Here is a 9796-nt window from a genome sequence, read left to right on the forward strand (position 1 = left end):
AAATAGATAACACACAAGAAAAATATAGAGAGGAAAAAGTTAGTCAAAAAAAAAGTTCTTATTAGTTGAAGGGAGATGTCCTTATTGTGGAGTTTTGTAACTCAAATCTTGTCCAAAGTTGTTGAGTTATATATTGTGATTAGGTTGTTGTATCCTAGAAGGATCAAGTCAAGAAGAACTAATGCTGGACCAGTGAAAAACATTTACTGCATTGGGCTTGAATCTCCTTAAGGAGAGGAAGATATTTGCGCCTTAATTTGAAGAGATTTTTATTTCTTAATTTTATTTTTCAATTGTAAGTTTGTAATTTGTTATTTTGTATTTTTCACTAACAATTTTTAGGATATTCTGCATGGCTACAACTGAAACACCGTGGATAGTAAGATGGGAGACCTTACCAGAACATTTTGTTTTAGTGTTAATCATTTCAAGAAATGAAAGGGTGAAGTACTTTTCTACTTAAGTCTTATCAAGATTTCTTATGTGTTAAGTGATAAAGAATTATAATAAGGAATACATCACCTCTATGAATGATAATGAAACTATTTCTCACCTAGAAAAAGTAATAAAGTACGATGGTGATTCTTATAAATGTCAATATTATATTCTTACTTGTCTATCTGATAATTTTTATGATTATTATGATAAAACTTACTCTAGTGCAAAGAAAATTTGGAAAACATTGTAGAGTAAGTATGATATCAAAAAGGCGAGAGCGAAAGAATATGCGACTGGTAGATTTTTTCATTTTCAAATGGTGAACAATAAATCAGTGGTAGACCAAGTTCAAGACTTTATAATTGTTGGAGAGCTTAGGCCGGAGGAGGTAAAAGAAGAGATAACATTATTGTTTATGGCATAGTAGATAAATTTTAACCTTGTTGGAAGGAGTTTAAAAGAACTATGCATCACAAATAAAAGAAAAAACCTCTCTTGAAACCTTGATAACGAAAATTTGCATGGAATTAGAGGCAAGGGGCTAAAATGCACTTTTACAAACTGAAGAGAGTAACATCACAACAAAGGTAAATTTAATTACTTCGGATAATGCTACTCTTGAAACTCAGAAAAATACTTCTTTGAAGCCTAAGAAGAAAAAATTCAAGGAAAATAATGATGAAAATAACCAAGCGCATAATCAACAAGTTCAAGACAAAGGAACGTGTTTTGTTTGTGGCAAGAGTAGGCATACTGCTCAATTTTACAATTTCTGGAAAGGTGGTCCTAACCCTCAGGCAAACATTATCGAAGAACCTTTTATGGCAGTTATTACCGACATAAACATGGTTTAGAGTGTTGATGATGGTGCGTTGATTCTGGTGTAAACCTCCATGTCTATTATGACAAAGACTGGTTTAAAAATTATACTCATTTTGAGAGCCCAAAATCATAAAACTTGGTGATGCTCACACTACACTAGTGCTTGGAAAGGGAGATGTCGAATTGTGTTTTACTTCTGGAAGGGTATTAACTTTGAAAGATGTAATTTATACTCCTTCCATGAGAAAATGTTTGATATCTAGTTTTCTTCTTAATAAAGCAGGCTTGAAACAAATTATTGAATCTGATCTATATGTAATAATGAAGAAGGTATTCTTGTGGGAAAAGGGTATGCTTATGATGGGATGTTCAAGTTGAATGTTGAAATGAATAAAGCTTTTGCTTCTATTTATATGCTTTGTTCTACCAATTTTTAGCTGCTCATTTGTGTCATATTAATGAACGTTTATATTGAAATCATGTAATTTAGGATTAATTAATTCCAATGGTGAAAAAGAATTTTGAAAAGTGTGAAACTTGTAGTAAAGTCAAAATATTGAAAGGCCTCATTTTAAAGTTAAAGGAAAAATTGATTTGCTAGAATTAATTCATATTGATATTTGTAAACTTGGTGAAATTTTAACTCGTGGAGGTAATAGATATTTTATCACTTTCATTGATGATTTTTCTAAGTTTACATATGTTTACTTGATGAAAAATAAAGTGATGCTTTTGAAAATTTCAAAACTTATATCCATGAGGTTCAAAATTAGTTTGGAAGAATAATAAAAAGAATTAAAAGTGATAGAGTTGGCCGTGAATATGTGTCAAATGAGCTTAATTCTTTTGTTAGATCATTCGGAATAATTCATGAAACTAATCATCCTTACTCTCACTCATCTCAAGGAATAACGGAAAGGAAAAATAGAACTTTGATTGAATTGACTAATGTCATGCTTAATGAGTCACATGCATCTTTAAATTTTTGGGGTGAAGCTATTTTAACTTCTTGTTATATGTTGAATCATTTGCTTCTTAAAAAATCTAAATTGACACATTTTGATTTTGTGGAAAGATTACAAGCTAAGTTTGGGATATCTAAAAATTTGGGATTGTCTAACCTTTGTGAGGCTAATAAATCCCAAGATTACAAAATTAGGTAAGAAAGTTATTACTTGTGTGCTCTTGGTTATGCTTCAAATAGTACCGCCTATAGATTTTTTAATCTTGAAGATAATATTGTGATAAATCGGGTGATGGTATTTTTCATGAGAAAAAGTTCTTGTTTATTCTAAAAATAGTGGGAGCCTATAGATTTTTTAATCTTGAAGATAATATTATGATAAATCGGGTGATGGTATTTTCCATGAGAAAAAGTTCTTGTTTATTCTAAAAATAGTGGGGGTCAAAGGATTGAACAAAATATTTTCTCATTTTGTGGTTCTTCTACCTCTATTCTGAAAAATAAAGAAGTTAAATGATTATGAGTTTGGAAAAAGTAAAAGAGCTAGAGTAGAAAACGATTTTGGTCCTGATTTTTGTGTATTTAATGTTGGAGATGACCCTCTCACTTTAAAATAAGCATTATTTTCACATGATTCTATTTTTTGGAAAGAGACTGTAAATGATAAAATGAAGTCACTAACTTCTAAAAAAATTTAAAATAATTGATTTCCCATTGGGTTGTAAAACAATTGGTTGCAAATGGATCTTAAAAAAAAGTTGAAACCAGATGATACTATTGATGATAAATATAAGGTTAGACTAGTTGCAAATGGTTCAAAACAACTAGAAAACCTAGAATTGTTTTATACCATCCAAGACTTTTAAATGTTACTACTGCAATTTTTTATCGGCAAATTCATCACTTGGATGTAAAAACAACTTTTTTAAATGGAGACATAAATAAGAAAATTTAAATGGAACAACCTGAGTCTTTTGTTGAAGCGGACCAAGAAAGTAATGTGTTGTAAATTTATTAAATCCCTCTTTGGCTTGAAGCATGCACCAAACTAATTTCATGAAAAGTTCAATTCCGGCATGATTGAAAATGACTTTAATACAAATGAGTATGATAAGTATATATATCATAAGTTTTAAAATAATTCACATGTGATTATTGTTGATCTTTGACTCTAACATAAATATTATTGATGAAGGTGATAATATTCTTAGAAGTCATTTTGATATGAAAGATCTTTGTGAAGCAAATTTTATTCTTGAAATGAAAATAATAAGAACATATGATGACATTTTCCTTAACCAGTCACATTATGTTGAGAAATTTTTGAAAAAATATAACTTTCTTGATTGTATACATGTTGCTACTCATTTTTAATCAAGTGTTCACTTATTTTCGGTTGAAAGTGAAACTAATGTAATAAATCAAAAGGAATGTGCTAGCATAATCGAAAGCTTGAGATATGTGATTGATTGCTCTAGATCTAATATTGCATATGTAGTAGGAGTACTTGACAGATTTATAAGCAAGTCAGGCGATGAACATTGGCATTGCTATAACAAGAGTTATAGATACTTAATTGGAACAAAAAATTGTGGTTTGTTCTATAAAAATATCCTGTTGTACTAGAAGGCTTTTGTAATGCATATTGAAACACTTTATCAGGTGATTCCTGTTCTACACTGATTATGTCTTTACTTTGGGTGGTGGTCTATTTGTTAGAGATTAAAAAAGCAAACTACAATTATTAACTCTATCATAAAGGCTGAACTAATTGTTTTAGCTTCAATTAGTGAGGAAGCGAAATGATTAAGGGATTTATTGTTTCAAATATCTTATTTTGAAAAAAAATAATTTCTTTATTTTAATTCATTGTGATGGCACTGCTGCAATATCTAGAGTTCAAAATTATTGTAACAACGGTAAATCTAGATCTGTAAGGAAAAATCACAGTAATGTAAGATCATATTTGACCAATGGTACCATTAATGTTGATTATGTCAAAATTTGTGATAATCTTGTACATCCTCTTACGAAGGCCTTAACAAGAGAAAAGGTCTATAGAACATCGAGGGGGAAAAGATTGAAGCTTATAAATTCTTAAGTCATATGAGAAAACCCAACCTGGGAGTAGAGATCCTATAACCAAGTTCAAATGGAAAAACTAATTATGTCTTGTTGTTGAAATTCCACTATTTTATTCCCTTGATATGATGTGAGTGCATTATTTCTTGTAGTAATTTGTGAAGGTTGAGTTGATATAGCCCGTATGAGTAGAGTGTTAAGCTTAACAGATTTCATTAATGTGATGTGTAGAAGTAGGTCGCTTTCTGTGAGAATAAGACTTATTCTCAAAAGCACTTATGGAATCGAGATAACACGTGGCCATAAGGTGTTGGCTTTAAAGCTCATGTCAATAGCTTGATTATTATGTATGAGCAGTGATATTTTATTTCCCTTAAGCAGTCATAGTTCAAGACTGAGACCACTACAACTCTGAAGTATAAATTATTGTTTCACTAAGTGGAGGTTCGATGCAGCGAACACCTTCATTATGCATAGTATTCTTCCTTCAGCTGATAGACTCTCTTGTTTAATATTAGAATATTGTTAGTCAACATTTTAATATTAATATTTTATATATTAATATTTTAAAAGTTTGGAGTCAAATGATGTCTTTGTTGTCAAGTTGTTCGTTGGTGGCAATTCATTTGTCTTAAATGGTTGGAAATTTATTTGGAGCATTACTCTATGGAATAAGTGCTGATGTTATTGAATGTTTCTTTTGCAGCATTGTTAGTGGAATCTTGGCCATTAGTTCTCCGTATTATTTATCCCTTATCTCATTCTTTAACATATGTCTCCTAAGGGCATTATCTTCACTATTTATTACATCATTTATCTTCTTATTCGTTGCTAGGAAGACTTTTTCTAATATAAATGTTGAGGTCTTCATTTCGTTTGGAATAGATAGAACACAAGAAATAATAGAGAGGAAAAAGTTAGTTTAAAAAAGAGTTCTTATTAGTTGAAGGGAGGTGTTCTTATTGTGGAGTTTTGGACTCAACTCTTATCCAAAATTGCTGAGTTATAAATTTTGATTAGATTGTTGTATCCTAGAAGGGACAAGTCAAGAATATTAGATGTAGTGGACTTAAATTTCCTAAAAGAGAGCGAGATATATGAGTCTCAACCAAGGAGATTTTTGTTTCTTCATTTTATTTTTCAATTGTAAGCTTGTAATTTTGTTGTTTTGTTATTTTATACACATATATATAAGAAATGGGAATAAGCACGCGCGTCTCTGTCAACGTGTGTGCTTCCCTGAAAATAGCTTTGAATTCCAAGGGCATTTCAGAAATTTCACAACCACATGTTTATCTTTCCCCACATAAGCCTTAACACCTCCTTGATGTGGAACACCGCCATTTCCAGCTCTATTCTCTCTTCCTCTTTCTCTAATTTTATTAATTTCTTGTGAAGTTTGAGTTGCGTTCTCCACCAATTCTAACAACACATTCGTCTTCAAACGTTTGCCCTCACTTAATCTTTTCTTGTTCTCAAATTGGTACTTCGATGGTTACTATCTCGAGTAAGTTGTTATGAAATTAGCTAGGCATTTCATTTTTTCGTTTTCCAAAATCCGACAAATATTATGGTTATTCTTGGATTATGCATGGTTTAATTTAATTTTGTAAGGGCTTTTTAATTTAAGTGTATCCCACAATTTTTAGGTGTTTCTTCACTACCTGTTAAATGCACTTAATTTAATGCACTTCAGATACAAATTGCAAAACCAAAGAGTAGAAGGCAAAGTCATGGAATTAAGGACCCAGATAATATTATGGAACAAACTATCAGGCGTGCGATAAAGAGGAGTTCAAAATTGAGACCGATGGAAAACTTCAGCAAACCCAACTCTAAAATATGAATTTTGTCGTTGAATTGTGAAAATTGATATGCTCTTTAACATGGAAATACCTAATTTAATAGACTCTTTTCTTGAATTCCATCATTCTAATTTGTTTAACTGCATTTTACATTATTGTAAAATAGTGAAATGGATCTCTATTGTTGTCATCTTTCATACTCCCTTGATTCGTCACTTTTTTAAGTTGTTAAAGCGTCTACAGAGTTTTCACCAATATTCGATGGAAGCATACTTGGTATAGATGACAACGACACAACATATATTTGTGCTCGCGTGCTTTATTATTTAGATATTGTAATGATTTTTTTTGGCCTCATTTATATCAATTAATAGCTAAAGCAATTGAAGTTGTGACGACGCCAAGCCGGAAGTGCCTTTGTTTTTGTCTACTCTTAAGTGATTCTCCAGTGCCATGACAATTGTCGCGATTTGATCAAAATTTTGGTTACATTTTTGCTTCAGAAATCTTACTACTCCTCGATACATAGTAAATTGATGAATTCTCTCTCTGAATGCATTCACAAAATTCAGTATAACTTATACTTTTCCTTTGGGATAATGTACAAGTAATCCCTCAATCTATGCCCGAAATCCCAGAGATACACTTATATTATACTAAGGTTCTATTACCCTGAACTTATTTTATAAATAATTTTCTGCCCCTTTTTAGCCTACGTGGCACTGGTTTGGAAAAAAAAGTCAACTATCGTTGGGCCCACAAGATAGTGCCACGTAGGCCGGGGTAAAAAATTATTAATAAAATAAGTTTAGAGGTAATAGAGTCTTAGTATAGTATAAGTGTGTCTTTGAGATTTCGGGCATAGGTTGAGGGGATAGTTGAATATTATCCCTTTTCCTTTTGCTTTCTAATGTCTCAACCGTTTCCTTATTTATATGAGGTCCTACATAGTAGTAACTTTTATAGGTGTTTTACATAGGTTTGAAAAAATTACTTTTACGTTGCCTCTTCAACTTTCTTTGGTTCACTAGACACGCCATTAAAACTTTTTCTTCATATCCAACCTTAACTCTCCCACATTTAATATTTTATGATTCCTAATTAATTGTCCAAGTTTTATCTACAGTTTGTTTATATTCTTCTGATATGCTTTTTAGTGACTTTATTTCTTATTCAACTGCAAAGATACTATCCAATAGTCCAACTATGTTGATGTGCTGCATACTAAGCTTATATCAGCAGAAAATTTATTGTTTTATTACGCAACTCTGCTTTTAGAAGTAATGGTTTTCGTTCCTCAAACAAAGATGTTCTATCCAGGATCATCGTGCCACAACACCACCGCTTGGTTTCCTTCTTCTCTATAACACAGTGTTAGGTTTGGACATAAATTTCATTGATTTTTTTTGTTATGAAATTTTTCGATAATGAAAGTTGATCGTGTAACTTCAATTTCCCAATAATGACACTGGCCATTTCTAAAAAATGTACAACCTTCCATTTTTCCTAATTAAAAGGAGATTTTTTCTTTCTTTGTTAATGGTGAGTGAATTCAGCCGGCCAAATAGTTCTGTTATGCCGACTCAAATATGGTGGAAGCCTGAACACTATATGCGATACTTATATCTCCGACATGGTTTTCCATTTCACATGTGATTGGTACTTCAAACTTGCTCTATATTGTCGTCATTATGTCCTTCTGATGGAGTCCGGGTCTCATCTGTCTGTTTGTATTCAACGTCAAATATTTTGATATATGCTTTGGAACTCTTTCTTACTCTATGTTCATGATGTTGAGTTGTGGATTACTACTGAATGCGGAAGATTGCATATTATTTTGACTCAACTAAATTTCGCTGAAACTTTTGGAACTCATGTTTGATGATATGCATTTGAGTGCAAATGGTCTGGCTGCTCCAAGGGATTTTCTTGTTCCTGTTGTTCCCTGGTACAAAAATGGCTCCCATCCATGTTACACTAATTTACAGTAGTATAGTGTTGAACTACGTATTGCGAAGTAGGAATTATCTCCTTTTAATGTGGTCTCTTGGCATAACAATTTTGTCCCTTATAAGACGTCTCATTTCTAGAAGTTTCTTCATGCATCCTGCGACGATAATCCATGAGCTCTTCACAATTTCGTATATTCTTTTATTTATCTGACTCCTTTTAGCACTCTTCAAGCTGCTTTTCCGCCTTAGTTGCAAAGGAACTTTCTGATTGTTATATATACTTATTGTCACGACCCAAATCGGACCGCGACTGGCACCCACACTTTCCCTCCTATGTGAGCGAACCAACCAATCTAAACCTTAACATTTCAATATAATATCAAGTAATAAGTAATGCGGAAGACTTAAACTCATTAATAAAATCAATAACTATTATTATCCCCAAAATCTGGAAGTCATGATCACCACAAGAACATCTATGATCAAATTACTAAACTAAGAGTACTCTAAGAAGCTAAAACAAATAAAAGCTAGTCCATGCCGGAACTTCAAGGCATCAAGACATGAAGAGGAAGATCCAGTCCAAGCTAGAAGCATTAGCTCACCCTGATATCCGGAGTAATAAAGACTGGCTAGAGTTACTGTTGAGTCGAAGATGACGGCACGTTTGCTGCACTCCACAAGTAAACAAGAAGAAAACATAAAAGTAGGGGTCAGTACAAAACACGGGTACTGAGTAGATATCATCGGCCAACTCAAAATAGAAAACAATATATACCAAGTAATATCATAAAATCAACTATGATACTCGACATGTAGCAACAACAAGTACTATATCATTAACAATTACCGTCAAGTTCACACATGAGGACTCAAGCCTCAATACCATACTCATTTGGGAATTATGTTCATAAGATTGAGTATATTAACATCTTTCAAGATTCATTATCTTTATTTCTCTTGGTCGGTACGTGACACTCCGCTCCCTCATATTCATTAATCCTCTTGTGTCGGTACGTGACACTCCGATCCCCTAAATCTACGTGTCGGTTCGTGACACCCGATCCCCTAATTCTACGTGTCGGTTCGTGACACCCGATCCCCTAATTCTACGTGTCGGTTCGTGACACCCGATCCCCTAAATCTACGTGTCGGTTCGTGACACCCGATCCCCTAAATCTATGTGTCGGTTCGTGACACCCGATCCCCTAATTCTACGTGTCGGTTCGTGACACCCGATCCCCTAATCTCATTCTATCAATTCATCAAGCCTTCTCTTATACCAAGGCATCATCAATCTCATTACTTTAGTTCATCAAGCCTTCTTTTATACCAAGGCATCATCAATAACAAGAGATTAGGTTTTTTTATCAAGATTTGGGATTCAATAGCTTCATCATGCTTATTTCATCACAATCATATAATCACATTCATGCAAGCATACAATTAAGCATATAGCAGGGTTTACAACACTACCAATACATATCATTCGCTATTAAGAGTTTACTACGAATAGCATAAAAACCATAACCTACCTCCACCAAAGACTAGTGATCAAGCAAGCAAATTCTCAAAGCTTTGTTCTTCTTTCTTCCTCATTCGATTCTCCCTCTCTCTCTTGTTCTTTCTATTTTCTTTATTCAAAACCTTCTTTCTTTTACCCTAATTAGTATATAATTAAGAAGAAAAGATGGCAATAATAACCTACTAATTAACTTAAGGTTACCTCTTTT

The 9796-nt window shown here is 32.7% G+C and overlaps 1 long non-coding RNA gene across 1 annotated transcript; it reads left to right on the forward strand.

The window, feature by feature from the left end:
- The first annotated feature begins 5629 nt into the window (after nucleotides 1-5629).
- Nucleotides 5630-6228, forward strand: LOC104648440 (uncharacterized). The gene is made up of 2 exons (XR_002028126.3): nucleotides 5630-5813; nucleotides 6003-6228. It is a non-coding gene; the product is annotated as an uncharacterized lncRNA (long non-coding RNA).
- Nucleotides 6229-9796: the final 3568 nt, after the last annotated feature.

The sequence above is a fragment of the Solanum lycopersicum genome, chromosome 7 (assembly GCF_036512215.1).
Source record: "Solanum lycopersicum chromosome 7, SLM_r2.1".
NCBI lineage: Eukaryota > Viridiplantae > Streptophyta > Magnoliopsida > Solanales > Solanaceae > Solanum > Solanum lycopersicum.